The sequence below is a fragment of the Pituophis catenifer genome, unplaced genomic scaffold (assembly GCF_029215685.1).
Source record: "Pituophis catenifer annectens isolate HBS135680 unplaced genomic scaffold, rPitCat1.0.hap2 SCAF_6, whole genome shotgun sequence".
NCBI lineage: Eukaryota > Metazoa > Chordata > Lepidosauria > Squamata > Colubridae > Pituophis > Pituophis catenifer.
The window spans coordinates 50,906,144-50,921,195 of record NW_027256886.1 but is presented as its reverse complement, the minus strand read 5'-3'; the positions used below and the strand labels follow the sequence as shown (position 1 = coordinate 50,921,195).

The 15,052-nt window shown below is 36.4% G+C and overlaps 1 protein-coding gene across 2 annotated transcripts in view; it reads left to right on the top strand.

Moving 5' to 3' along the window:
• The first annotated feature begins 2,369 nt into the window (after nucleotides 1-2,369).
• Nucleotides 2,370-15,052, top strand: part of CCDC186 (coiled-coil domain containing 186) — a 40,966-nt gene continuing 28,283 nt past the window's right edge. For both annotated transcript variants that reach the window (XM_070945388.1, XM_070945387.1), the window contains exon 1: nucleotides 2,370-2,479. The gene's annotated coding sequence lies outside the window, so the exon portion shown is untranslated. The remainder of the gene's footprint in view (nucleotides 2,480-15,052) is intronic.

The window sequence follows — 15,052 nt, the reverse complement described above, 5'->3', positions numbered from 1 at the left end:
TGTGTATATGAATGTAGTTTGTGATTTAATGATTGTTTGACAAGGTTGCATACAACAAGGATTCGTATGGTTTTATCTTCTTCCAGCTTCTTCTTAAATCATAGGAATGATTGTATTTTGAAAAAGTGGCCAATATTCCATTCCAGACATTTAGCTATTCTAGCATGGTGACATCTTGTATCTATCTTCTGTAATCACTAGCTATCATTTGACAATGTAAAAATCTAGTTTTTTTTCATTCCTCTCATATAGGTAGAAGGGTGGTTGATGATTTTGTCAGTTTTTATGGGTCTTTCCCCACTTTATTCAATCACATTATATGGTATGTTCTAGAAAAATATTTTTTCAACTGTGACTTCATAATATTGCCTATCTCTCATTCCCAGCTCATGAGTGAGTCAGTCTTATTCCTTATTTTGATAATTTTATTATCAAAAGAATAAGAACAAATACAACCTACAAAAGATGTAGGTTGAACATAAAAATACAAAAAAAGAAAAAAAATGAAAAAGTAAATAAACAGGAATTTCTTTCACCATCAATTTCAATATTTAACACAACCTCTAACTATATCATATTCTTTCTTCACCCCAGAGCTCGTATTTTACGTAAAAATCAAAATCCAAACAGTAAGACAATCTTACATCTCTGTGTATAAACCAAGGCAAAGAAAATGACCAAAACCAGAATTTTATGGTTTAATCACAAATATAGACATGAAAGAAAAGTATTGGTTATATTTAGTCAGACAAATTAAGTATAATCATTTGATAGGGTAGAGGTAATGAGAGATAAATGCTGTAAATATTAAGCACTAATAAGTAAACAAGATTACAATAAAAGCCAATGGCAAGAATTAAGATTGTTGTGTTTACAAAATAATGTAAGTCGCCCAGTCACTTTGAAATGAGATGGACAACAAATAAATTTCAAAATAAATGAATTAGTTTTCTAAAGCCAGAGAGAAATAAAATAGTAGAACAGATTTTTGTCTGAAGTTTAGAAAGAAACAAAATGACAGAAACATAACAATAATTTGTAGTAAGCAGCAAAACATTTGCTGAGCAATGAAACAGTTGCTGAGAATTGGGCAATATATACATTTAAGAATAATTATTATATCAGCAGTGGAAAGTAAATGGCTGGCATGGAGAAAATGAAGTATGTGGCTGTGTTGTCCTGCCATAATATTCAACTTAAACATCTTTTTTTAAAAAAGGAAAAACTTTGGGGTACCCATGTCTCTCCCTTATGCAAGAGAGCCCTACATGAGTGGCTGTTGCCTATTCCCTGGGAAAGATGATAGTCCTGGCATGAATGCAGCTTTAGAACCAATAGGAATACCCAGTTGCTACAATATACATAACTGCTCCTTTGCAGATCCATACCTCACCCCAGTAGAAGGTGCATTCAAAACTCTGGTTGAATATGCAAGATCCTAAAGCTGCTGCCAGGAGATCTCAGTTAGAACTTGATAGTGCATGCAATGCATGCTGAAGAATGTGGACACCTGCTGGAACAGCTACTATTGCTACTTTGCAAGATAAACAGGCGCTGTGTGGCTATGACCCTAAATCTTGCCTGATTGCACATGTAGTAGTGTGACAAACACCAGCTGCCTGTACTGTATATAGTTTCTTGGAATCATTCCAAGAGGCTTGAAGAAGCGAGTCATCAACGAAAGCAGTTCCAGCTCCGTGCTAAATATATACAACATGGGTGTTGGGCACATCGATTTCTTCCGAATCATGATTGGAAAGCTTCAGCAGGTGAGCTAATCTCGAAATATGGCTTCTACATGTGCGGTGCCTCTATAGAAGCAGATTGCCCGGATTCGACGAATGCCAGGCTCTTGGCTGAGATGCTTAGCCCTTCCAGCGATATTGTTCGTGAACTACGTTGCAGTGAGAAAGCTCTGCGCTTCGACTCCAATCTCTTTCCAGTCTCCACAGACTACACGGCAGCATCTCTCCGTGGCGAGCTTAAAAATCGGTAGTTTCATTCAGCCAACGGATCTAATCCTCGAAACCCGCGCGATCATCAACAGGCAGGGCCGATACTCCCAACCAGACTGGTACCAGTGGGAGGCATCGCTCCCCCCTGCTACCTTTCTAGAGATATGAATCGCAACGCCCCGATGAATGACGAGATGCAGCTTTCGGGCTGCCGACCGGGGAATTAACCCAGGCCTTTTCTCCTCCCCCTTGCAGGCTGTTAATCGGATCTCGCTCCGCCTTCACTCCGCCTCTCCAATGAAGGTGCTCTGGATACCCGTGGCAGCCATCTTTGTTGATGTGTCAGCTTTCAGTTCCTGTGAGGGAGGCTGCAGCAGGAACGAGAGCAGCGAGAATGGCTCTGTATCCTCCCGCTACACGCACACCCACCCCGTTACGCATTCTGGGTCTTCGGTTCTAATTAGCAATGGGAGAGCGGCTACTAATGCAACAGATGCTCCGGTCCCCAGCCTCCTAGCAAACGGGTAAGCGCTTCCCGACTGGGTTTGGGAACATATTGGGAGATCTGATGAGGTTTCGGTCACAAAGAATGTAGATCAAGATAGGCAGGATCAGGGAGAGGAAGGGGTGCTCGGATAGCCGGCAGGAAAATCTGCTCTTGTATAGAGGGGTGGATTCCCACGACTTGTTTTACCTGCTTGCTCCAGGGTTTTTGTTTTTGTTTTAATCGGGAAAGGTTTTCGACGTCAGACACTGATCATTCTACGAGGCTTCCTCTCTGCTCCTCCCGCGGAGCCCCGCGTAGGTTATTAAATGGGGTTCCAAAGGGGCATTCCTTCTTTGCCCTCTCGTTCTCGTATGAAAGCACTCGTGGGCTTTTGTCATTTTTGTTAAATGTTGATGGACGGTTCGGTTCACATTGGATAAACTCCGATGGAGTTGTTCTACCAGGAAGTAAATGATAGAAAGGTCCTTCAAGGTGTTGGCTTCAAGGTCAGATGTGTAAGCAGTGAGGAATTTTATTTAATTCCTTTAAGGATGCCTTTAAGGATGCCTTTGTACATATTGGCTGGTGCTGCCTCCTTACCGTTAGGCGTCTGAAAGGTGTCAGGTGTAAAATCGTTTGAGGTCTCTCATGTTTCAGACCTCTAATGCGAACCCGTAGTCTCAGAATATAACCATTTTAAATCAAACCCACAAAGATTGAAAAAAGATTGTGTGACTCGATTTCATCTTTGTTACTGTAGGATGCTTGTGAAATTTAGATTTAGCATTTAGTTTTGCAAAAGGCAATACAGGAATACATCAGCGAAAAGCCTTCTCTAGTTAAGGCAAAAGTCCTACCTGAAAAGCTTTTGGCTACGCTATATATTTTACTTCATTGGTTTGCAATTAAAATATTTTCTCCAATAAATGTTCAATCTCAGTTGCATGACCAAAGGCATAGATAAGAAAAACCTTTCTCCTATGTTATTTCTATCTTCATTTTTCCTTATCAATGGTACTTAGATTACTGCATACAAAGTGCTTTTGGTGTCTTTTTCAGAAGATTTGTGAGCTTCATTATGTTTATTTAAGAGTAAATCCCACTAGGTTCAGTGCGATTTAGTGACAAATAAACATAAGCCTTTGTTATTATTTTGAATGTTGAGCTATGAACAAGGCATTTTGTGGCTTCCCTATTTAAGAATCAGGTAGCCAGATGCTTATAAAAGCAGGCGATATAAGGCTCAAAGTCGCTTGGAAAAGATCCCAAAGATCAATTTGCTCACAAAGCCATTCTACACAATTTATCCATAATTCCTGCCAGTTTTGCCATAGTGAACTTTCTGAACAGCTTTTGTTACAGGCTGAAAGTTGAAATGTAATTTAGCATACTTGAGTAATCTTTTAAAAATTAATAGCTAAGGAATACAGCACCAGATTCTTCATTCTTGCATTTTCTTCCCACATTTTGTGTACCAGGGAAGGGTTTGTTTTTGGTGAAACAATATGCTTGGTAATTAGAAGTATATGACAGCCATATAATTTAAATGGAGTTAATGCTTCTGGGTAAAATTGACTTGCATTTCTTTGATCTGTGCAGTTGATACTTATTATCTGTGTGAACAAAGAGTATTATTCAGGCTTGCTTTGATGATTTTTAAGGCGAGCTAATACAAGCTGCTCAGAACAAATGTAATTGTCTTAAATGACATTTCCTAATTATTTGGACAGAAAAGATATTCAAGACAGCTCACAATTGTGTGTTGCATGTACACACGCACACACTCTCACACACACATAATACACATTTATTTAATCCATAGTAATAATAGTATAGCCCAATAACCAAGTCATTTAAAAAGTCTCATGTATTTATTTTATATATATATATAGAAATTGTATTTTTTAATGGACCAGAATACATGGTGTTCTGAATCACTTATTCTATGCTGCCATTCCAAGCTGGTTTCTCTATATTCTGTTTTATTATGTTTATTTAATATGAATCCAATCAAGTTACAATTTGTTGTGAGGACTGTTTTACCTTTATATGTAAGGTATATTGATTTCTGTGTACAGAGAATTCAGTATACAAAACAGTAAAGCAATGTTGTAACAATCACCCGTAGCTGACAATGATATACTGGTTGCAGATCTTAGTAGTCTGAAAGTCCTGAACTGATTTAGTATTAAACCCCTCAGGGTTTTTTGTTTTTTTTACTTTGCTGCTTACGGTAGTAGTTTTACGATATTACATGACTGAGAATAAGATCAGTTTGACAGGTTAAATGTTTATTTTAATGTTTGCCTTAGCAACAGAACACCATATGAGAGATAAAGTAAAATGACAGATAAAGTAAAAATTCAGTGTTAAAAAAACATTGTAGGAATAATAGTAGAATTATACCAGATGTATCAAATTATTTTGTCAATTAACTCTGTTTTTCTGCCTATTTTTCTATCTTGATTTATTGGTCACTGTTGTTTTCTCATATGGTAATGTAATATGTGCAACAAAGAAGACTTCCATTTTGAGCCTGTAAATCTTTTGACTGAAACATACAGATAGGAAAAGATAGGTCTGGAAGCATTTTAAATGTTATAAGATTTAATTATAATATATAGCTTTCTCTATTAAAAAAAACCAAGATGTGATATTAAAGCATAAAAAAGTGTGAGGGGCTATGTAGATGTAGATTACTAGAAGAACATAAATTAAAATACATGTTAAAGAGCAAGAGAAAATTTAAAAACAATACATTTATCTAAGATGTCCTAAAATTAGAATTTGCAAATGTTGCATTTTCTTCACCCATAAAATGATAAATGAATTTGTGTGGTTTACGTTTTCTTATCCCTTCCCCCCAAACCTGATGATTTATTTCTAATTAGGGATGGACAAGATACAATTATACTACTAATAATTATTGATACATATTTCAAATGTAACAATGATAGTCACTGTTATAATCACTGATAATCTTAAAACATTTTCTTTGAAAATTTACTGTAAATCAACTTTAAAATAATATTTTGAATAGATGGGTGCGCTTGCAGAATTTTCAGAACTTCAGTTTTGACAAGCATCCAACTAAGGCATGGAAGACAATAAGGCTCATCCATGCAAAGCTTGTTTTGTGTTTTCTTCTCTTTGCATGGACAAGCCAGTAACTTGGTGCCCCAGGCATCAAGGCAATAGATTCTGCAGGGCTGCAACTTTGCATGTATACTTGCCAAACAAAACAGAAGTCCTGCTAGAATTTCCTGTTCCTGCTGTTAGCTTGTTCATGCAACATGGACATTGATCCTTCTTAGCATGATAAAGCCACAATAATTTGATATACACTTCAAAGTGTTCATGGTTGAAATGCTTCTGGTTTAAATGGAACATTGGGCCCTTTGGTGGAATTTTCTGTGAAATGTGAAGATTATCTGTGAAGATAACTGATATATTCTCTTTTGGGGGAGTTGTAAAATCTAGATCTACTATAAAGAAGGATTTTTCTTGGGTTTTGCCAAGATATAGGTAGATATTTTTTTTTTTAATTTCTGTATTTCTCCTCCCTTCATGCTCATTCACTCACTCCAAGACCACTATCTAGTGTTTTTAAGACAATGAGATCTCAGTGAAACAAACTATGTAAATAATACTCTACATGAAAAGCTCACCATTTTATTAGAGGTTACTATATACTAAACTGGAATGAGTGTACATTCATCTCACACTGTCCCAGAGAGCTTTATTATTCAAATAACAAGTGTTTGAATAAGAGTATAGATGAGTACCATGTTTAAACAAGGTAGAAACACTCCTGTTGTAGCATACTGTATATTGTGATCCCTATTGTCCATAGCAGTCAGTAGACATGATCAAAACTTTTTAATTTCACAACATATGGACAGACCTAACCATATTTCAGTTGGGAAATTGTGACCATCCTAGACCAAGCCAAGTCTAAAAATGCTAGGAATTTTTAGAAGCCTGGCACTCTGACAAATTAGCCATCAATAGACAAATAGGCATAAACAATATCTACATACTGTGCAAAGGAGACAGTCAACAAGCCAGAAAGGGAATAAAAAGACCTTCCTACCCTAATCAACATCCAGATGAACATAGATTAATTCCAAGATTAACATCAGACCAACAATCAAGAAGAAAACAATACCTCAACCAAGGAATTACCAAACAATCCAACAGTAAACAGCCCAACTAAAGAACTTTCAAGACCACTTCCACGAAAACTAACAGAGCAAGCAATTAGAATATAAACTAAGAGCAAACCCCACTCCTTACTACTACTGATGATATTATCTAGTTTGGGTAATGAAGTATCTGCAAGAAAAAGACCAAGTCCAGAACTATAAATAGTAGAGTTTCTTTTCCTATGAAAGAATTCCCAGAAAATATTTTTTCTTATGGGCATTTTGACCTTAATATCCAAGTAGGTAGATCGAAAAAAGCAATTTGCATCATCTAGAATTACTGTCGAGCCTCGACAATAATGCCGAGAATTACTTTTTCCTATGCAACCATCTTCTTTTGAACTCAGATTAAGTTTCCGGGCCTTGAGAAGGAGAGTGATGGTTGAAATGTTGGGTGTTTCTTTGAGTTTTGGCATCAAGTGAAAATTTTAAAAGACTCAAATCCCTTTGACCAGAATAGCTGGAAAGGTTTGTGCATTTATTTTAAAGGTGATCTACTGGAGACCTGATGAAATATATTTCTATTCCTCATCCAAATTTATATTTCTAAATCATCGTAAAGAGTAATGTAACATAAAATATATAAAAATGGTCCTCGGCTTAATCTTAATCTGTTTGTTTAGTGATCATTCAAATTTCTAATGGCATTGAAAAAATTGTCTTCCACTAGCTAGAATAGTGAAAATGTTCCCTAGTAATTCACCGAAATGTTGGAAATGTAAGAATAACTATGGAACTTATTATCATCTCTGGTGGACCAGAGGCGAAGAAATTCTGGGCAAAAGTTAAAAAGTGGATAGAGGAAATAATTCAGAATTCAATAAAAGGAGAACCTGAGCAGTTTGTATTAGGGATTTCCATAGAAAACTATACTAAGGAAATATATTATTTAATATTACATATACTGACAGCAGCCCACATAGTCTATGTGCAAAATTGGAAGAAAGAAAACTTACCATCAGAAGAAGATTTAATTAGGAAAATCTTTAGAGTGCACAGAGATGGACAAATTAACAAAAGAAATCAAGGAGAAAGAGGATACAGAATATTACAAGTGTGGTGTAGGTGGTATGAATGGTTGGAAAGTAAGAAAAATGAGAAAGAGGAATAAAGGAGAGGGGAGAAAAAATATTGAAGATCAAAGTACAATCTAGACGAAAGAAAGAATGGTGGAAAATAAATTGTTGAATAAGATAAAGTTAAAATATGCGTGAATAGATGTAAATAGTAAGAAAGGATCACTTCGAAGTAGCTGTAGGGAAAAGTGATATATATATAAATGTTGTGTGTTTGTATCTTGTTTTTAATGTTTTCAAAATAAAAAAAACTTTTTTTTTAAAAAAAAGAAAAAATTGACTTGCAACCAATCATTGCACTTATGTTTGCCACAGCATCCTCACAGACATGTGATCAAAATTTGGGCGTTTGGCAACCAGCATGTATTTCCTATAGTTGCAGCATCCCGAGGTCATGTAATTGTCATTTGCAACCTAACCCAGCAGGTTTCCAACAAGCCAAATCAATGTGGGAAGCCAGGTTTGCTTAACTACCGTGTGATTCATTGAAGTGAACAACCAATGCAAAAAAGGACATAAAATTGGGCAAAACTTACTTAACAACCAACAAGCAATGGAAATACTGGTCCCGATTGTGGTTGTAAGTCACAGCTACCTGCAAGAATAATGTGTTGTGAAATCTTAAAGCTTTTATCTGCTGTATTGAAGTACGATGGCCATGTAACTATTGTTTTGAATTAGATAATCATGTCTCTCTCTTCCCAGGCGGTAGGCTATTTTAAAAAAAAGAAGTTAAATATCAGAGTGCACTGGGAAAACATACTTCTCTGATTGGAAATCCAGAAGTTCTCTGGAAAACCTGTAAGAAGCTTCTGAAAATAATATTAGTTGGTTTAATTTGTTCACATATTACTCAATTACGTATTACTATTCTAGTTATACTCACCATGATCAACTACTTGGTGAGGATATTACTTCTCTAAAGATGGTCCTTGTGCTAATATGGCAGAAAGTCTAAGGTCAAAAATATTCCATTTTTTTTGTTCAAGCCCCATTATTAAGTATACAACTATGTTGCTTTGTTAGAGTGGTGTGATCATTGATCTGCTTACAATTACATTTACATTAGTTTTTATATGTGTACTGTGTAATTAGTGCTCCTAAGATGTTAAGGCTGCGAAGGTTAGAGTTCTGGCAAATCCCTTGATAGGAACTGCAATTCCATAGTGTCATTTATGCAGAGTAAGGAAATGTAGTTGGACTAGAAAGGAAAGTTTGTTGATGTAGTTGCTAGTTTCTATGTCCACAGTGGTATCTGAAATTAATATGTGTGTTTACAGCTGATATGATATGGCAGATGTTGGCTTTATTGTCAGATACCTGATCTAATATAGAGCTTTGATATTAATCACTGCAATCTATGTAGAAAGAGAAATTTTAAAAATGAAAAGAGCTGGGAAGAACTGAATTGTCAAACAGCTAGGCAGGGAAGTATCTTCAATTTTACTGAGGAGTTCATGTTTAAAACATGGTCTTTTCAGAGGATACAAAGAGATTTATCTCTTCATGCTGGCTTTCATGAATGGAATCATGTTCCTTCTTGATTGGCCGCTGAATGAATAGACTGAATTTGTTAGGGAAAAGGAAACCTGCTTTCATATAAGTTGGCATGAAAGACCTTTGAGAGCAGAGAGATGGCAGTACTCTAAAATATGAAGCAGATTGGATTCTGTCATACTCTTTAGTTGGACTGCCGTGGAGCAGCTTTTGCTATCGTTTTGTAGTTTTTTCAGAGTGGCTGGAGTGACTGCCATCATCATTCGGTCACCTTGAAATTAACCTCAGAGATGGGAATTAATGAATAAAGTATGATGTCAAATAAATATTTAAGACTGCGATGTATACAAAGAGAATGATTCTTTCTGCCTTGAATGCCTTGTTCCTCAACCACAAAATAGTGACTTGGTGTTATTGGAAAGTAAATCTCTACATATATTCCGAAGAATCTTCTTTCATTATGAAATGAAAGTCGGAACACCTATCTTAGCATTCTCTTCTTATGCCAACTTCTAAGGATAAGGGAAGCGTAGCTTTGTAGCTACCCACAAGGTTAGGACTGATCTTCTCAGTCTCACAACTAGAATATGTTAGAACCATGTGATCTAACATGAATAAACATGGATCACATAGAATGGAAAAGAAAGTTAGCTGTAGTTGCAAGTATATGTTTGTTTTCTGTCAGTACTACTTATATGCTCTACTCTGCACATAAAAGCCTACCTACCATTCTTGAAGAAGTAGTGTAGTGTAGGATATTCTTCACAACTACCACAGGGTTGTCTAAGGATTATAGCTTTGAGCTTCTTTATATCACCGAGAAGTACAGGCTGTATAGCATAATTTTATCTTCCTTTCATTATTATTCTTTCCAACTTTTTAAACATATATGTGATACTACAGTACATATTTATTATTTCAGTTTTACATAAATTCCTTGCTCCATTATTAAGAATCTATTTATTATAGTAATTTCTACATAAAGATAAAATATATTTACTTGCTTTGTTCCAGGCGTTAATCCATTTTGTTATTTATTATCTCAAGGCTGGTCAAAATCCAGTACACATAAGCAGTTTACTGTAATTTTAATTGAAGTCTGTAACTAAGCTTTGGTCAAAGTACACAACTCTGTTCATTATAAAAGAATTCATGTAAGAATACCCAGGGCAAAAGATAAATAGGTTGCAATCTTACAGTTTGGAAAAGAGTCCTGAACTCTTTACAACTGACTTTTTATTGTGTGTATTTGTGCAATAAACTAAGAGTAAATCCTTGCAACAAACTCTTTGCGGAATGCAGACATTTATTTCACTGGATATAGCGGCTGTTTCACCTCTAGGAGGCTCTGGGTGCCATAAACTTTAAAAGTAGGAATGATAAAAGAAAAAGAAAAAAATTGTACAACTGGGAAAAAAACAAACTCAAGACACCAGAAGAAAATCAACAGAAGCTGGACAACTTACCTGTCCCAAGCCTGGGAAGGAAGATAGAGATCAAAGACTTTTAAAATTACAGCAGAATTGGAGCCATACAGCTCTTTTCCAAATCTCCAGATCATTCTGTGCAATAATAAATCTAAATTCCATGCCTATTGAGACACTTCTATCTTTTTTTATGTCTCAGAATTGTTGGGTTTTTTTTTTTTGGTTTTTTTTTGAGAGAGCACAGATCCATTATTATGAACATATTTACAGTGAATATTAAAAAGAAAAAATTCTTCGAATATCTCCAGCCCACTTTGCTGTCACTTCATTGCCATTTGCTCCCCACCTTAGGTTTTTGAGATCTGCAAGTTTCAGACATTTCATCTTGACATCAAGTTAGTAAACTTGCTTCTTTTTAAAAAAAAATAATATCTCAACTAATTTGCATCAGCTTTGAAAGCTGGAAAGTTGCTATCTTTGCTGGAGGGATGATTCAGGGGGCTTCCTTGAATCATCGCCCCCACCCCACAAAGAAAGTCTCTTCAGAACTGGATCAGGGTCACCTGGAAAAGAAAGAGGAAGAGGAACCTGGCTGAAGAGTTATTTCTGTAGCCTATGTGTGGTGGGAGGACTGATCTGAACTGATTGGGCATTTGCCTAATCCAGCATAGCTTTTCTCTGTTTTTATATTTGCCAATGTTTGATATTATATCATTTGTCCATACGAGCATGGCATGGCATTTCGTAGTTGTCACATTTCTTTTTTGCTGTTGTTCTGAGTCATATCATATTGTGCAAATTCATTCAGTTAAATTTTATTCACTCATTTCTAAAATTAATTTTACCCCCCAGCCCTTGAATATTTGCAAATGTCCAGTGTGATCCTCAGACTGAAAAGTTTGAAGACTTCTGGTCTAGCTTAATAAAAAGAAAGATTGGGGCGACATAATAACTGTTCCAATATCTAAGGGATAGAGTGGGTCAATGTATTCTACAAAGCAGCTGAAGGCAGAACAAGAAGTAATGGATGGAAACTAATCAAGGAGAGAACCAACCTAGAACTAAGAAATTTCTTGAAGGGAGAACAATTAATGAGTGGAACAGCTTGTCTTCAAAAGTTGTGGGCGCTCCATCAATGGAGGCTTTTAAGAAGAGATTGGATATCCATTTGTCTGAAGTAATTTAGGGTGTCTTGCTTGAGCAAGGGGGTTGGACTAGAAGACCTCAAGGACCCCTTCCAGCTCTATTATTCTGTTCTGTTTTAAAGAGGGACACTTTAAAAAAAAAAGTCAAAAGATGGTAACGAAGTTGCAAAGATCTTATACAGTTCGAATGCTTACCCATTACCACTCCCTTTTTTAAAGAGAAAAATATTATTTTAATAGTATGTAGAAAGTTTTAGAATTTTGGTAAGAATTACCTGCTGTATAAAACAGAACAAAGGTACAAAATAAAAAGAAAAGAATATAAATAAAAGAATGGATGTTCCCATTCCCTATGGCAGTGATGGCTAACATTTGCACGTGCGCATGCCAGCACCCATAATGCAATGCATGGACCTGGTGGCTCAGCAGACTAAAAGCATTGTGATTAACACCAGCTGTCTGCAATTACTGTAAGTTCGAATCTCACCAGGCTCAAGGTTGACTCAGCCTTCCATCCTTTCTAAGGTAGGTTAAATGAGGACCCAGTTTGTGGGGGCAATAAGCTGACTGTATAAATATACAAAAGTATGAAGGCTATTGCTTAACGCATTGTAAGCTGCCCTGAGTCTCCGGAGAAGGGTGGCACATAAACCAAATTTTAAAAAAAGAAAAAAATGCATGCCCCCCTGCATGCGCACGTGACCCCCCATGCGACCCCCTCTCATGCGCTCGAGGGGTGGGATTCAAAAATTTTAACGAGGCTGCACCACAGCCTCTCCAGGCTCCGGAGGCTTTTGTCGAACCTCCGGGAGGGTGCAAACGGTCTCCCCAGTCTGTTTCCAGACTTCCGGTACTTCCAGTAGGTCCATTTTTCACCCTCCCCAGACTCTGAGCCTCCTGCATGTGTCCCGGTGCATGCCGAAAATCAGCTGGCCGGCGGGAGGCATGTGCGTGCATGCGCAGTGGAGCTGAGCTGGGCAATGGCTCATGTGCCCGCAGAGAAGGCTTTGCGTGCCAGCTGTGGCATGCGTGCCATGGGTTCGCCATCATGCCCCTATGGGTTCTGGCTCTATGCTTTGAGGCTATTTTCTTCAGTCACTCCAATGAGTGATGGAAAAAAGATGCTTTTTCTCATTTAATAGATGTTTAAGATACATAGTTCCTTCAGACCAATTTAAACTCCTTGCTTAAGAAGTCTTCATTATGTATATATTTTTATATTTTATATTTCATTATGTATATATTTTTATATACCATTCAGCAACTTAATTTAAGATGTATGAACCCAGACAGTTTAGCAATATAATATAGTACAGCCTCAGCTTATTTTATTTTATTATTTTGTTTTATTTTATTTTATTATATGTTTATTTTATTTACAAATAAATCTATAGCCTTTTCTATAAAATCTATTGGTTTTTTTATATCTGGATTACAGTATTTTAAGATTCATTTTCAAATATTTCCAATTCAGTTATTCCATGTGTAAAAAATGATTGGCACTAAATATGTTTCTGTAATATTTGACAAATATACTTGTTTCAAATCTACATTTGGAGATGATGAGATGGTATTTAATGTTTCTGAATATTTTTCCAATAACTTTTGATGGTGCTATCTAACATGAATAAGTGAAACAACTTTTAAAGGAGGAGTTCAACCCTACAGGAACTTTCCCTAACTAGAGCTGAGAGCTGTCAAGATGTAGTCATATAATGTATGTATAATGTATGCTGGAGTCCAGCACTCTTGGATGATAGCTATGGTAGAGTCACTTTGCAGTGAACCTGTTTAATGTTTCTATTGTAAGATTTTCCTCACTTTATTAGGAATCATTACATTTTATTTTAAGAGCAGGAATAGTTCATGATTATCGGTGATATACTGTACTATGAAAGCAGAATAACTTGATTTTTCATTGGGCTTGGAATAGTTTTCCTATACTGCAGATCTTGTGTTCAAGCTAGTGAGAAATATAATTCTTCAACCCGTGCACTTATATCTTAAGGCAAGAAAATTTGTGTTGTTAGCCAATCCTGTTTTGTTCATAGCATTAAAGAGCTGGCTGTAATGCATCCTGTTTACTTTGTTCTTTAGACTTTTTAACACATTGTGAAATAGGAAGGGAGGAAGAAGCCTTTCTGTGGCCAGTACTCATATGTGGAGTGTTCAAAGAGATTTCATATTTGCTGTATTTATTTTGTCTATTCTAGGAGACATAGACTTGGCAGCTGTCAAATCAATGACTTCAACATTTTCCTTTTGTATCAGCCCCAAGTATGTGTTTATGCAAGTAGGGAGAGGCAGGTTTTGGGGTTCAAGGAAGACCAGTTGTGTTTAATCATACAAAATAATGACAAGATTGCTAGCACTTTGCATTATTTTACATATTCACTGTTAATAATAAAAATATAGTGTTTCTCATCAAAATATGGATGATGCATACAAGGTTTTCTGAGTTTTCAGTGTCTAATATTTTGTTTTAGCATCTGGAACTTTACCGTGTGCAATACAAACCAAGGAAGTCAATGTTCAGTGGTAAAAAAAAAAAAAAAAACCCTAAGCTTCATATTACTAATTATTAGAAGAACTATATATTAATCTGTTTTACAACTATCTCTTTCTTGGCTTATTTTATATTGTATTGTGCCAGGTAAAAGTCAAGTCAAAACTTTTTGTGTTTTGGCATTGGAATAGGGTTAAATTTTTCTCTCAACTTTGATCATTAGGAGTTTGAATGTTTTGAACAAGCCGAAGAACATACCCTGTTGGGGTCTTCCATGAAACACTTTTGAAGAGACCTGCCTTCTTCCTACATACATATACAGTGCTTTGGGACAGGTCGGAGACGGATAGTGTTGAAGCCATTTGGCAGCGCTATTGCTATGTCTCCTGTGTTAAAAAAGAAGCAGCTACCTAGGAGCTTCACCATGGTCCATTTGCTGAAATTGAAGCAGCAATTTTAGATCCAGATATCCCAATCCTGCAAAGGAAGTGGATAGGTTGATAGGAAGAGACTGAACAGGCTTTTGGGCAAGCATAAATTGCTTAATTAGCTCAGTCAGGTAAATTGGACATGTATCCAAATACGGTAGTTATCCGGGTGTGGATGCTGCTCTCACCACCATGATGATTTCCTGGTTTGCATCATATTTATATAAAAAGGTGACAACTATGATTGGTTAGGTCTGTGATGGCGAACCTATGGTAGCCATATCAGTTGCATGCACGTGCCGGCCAGCTGATTTTCGGGCCTTCTG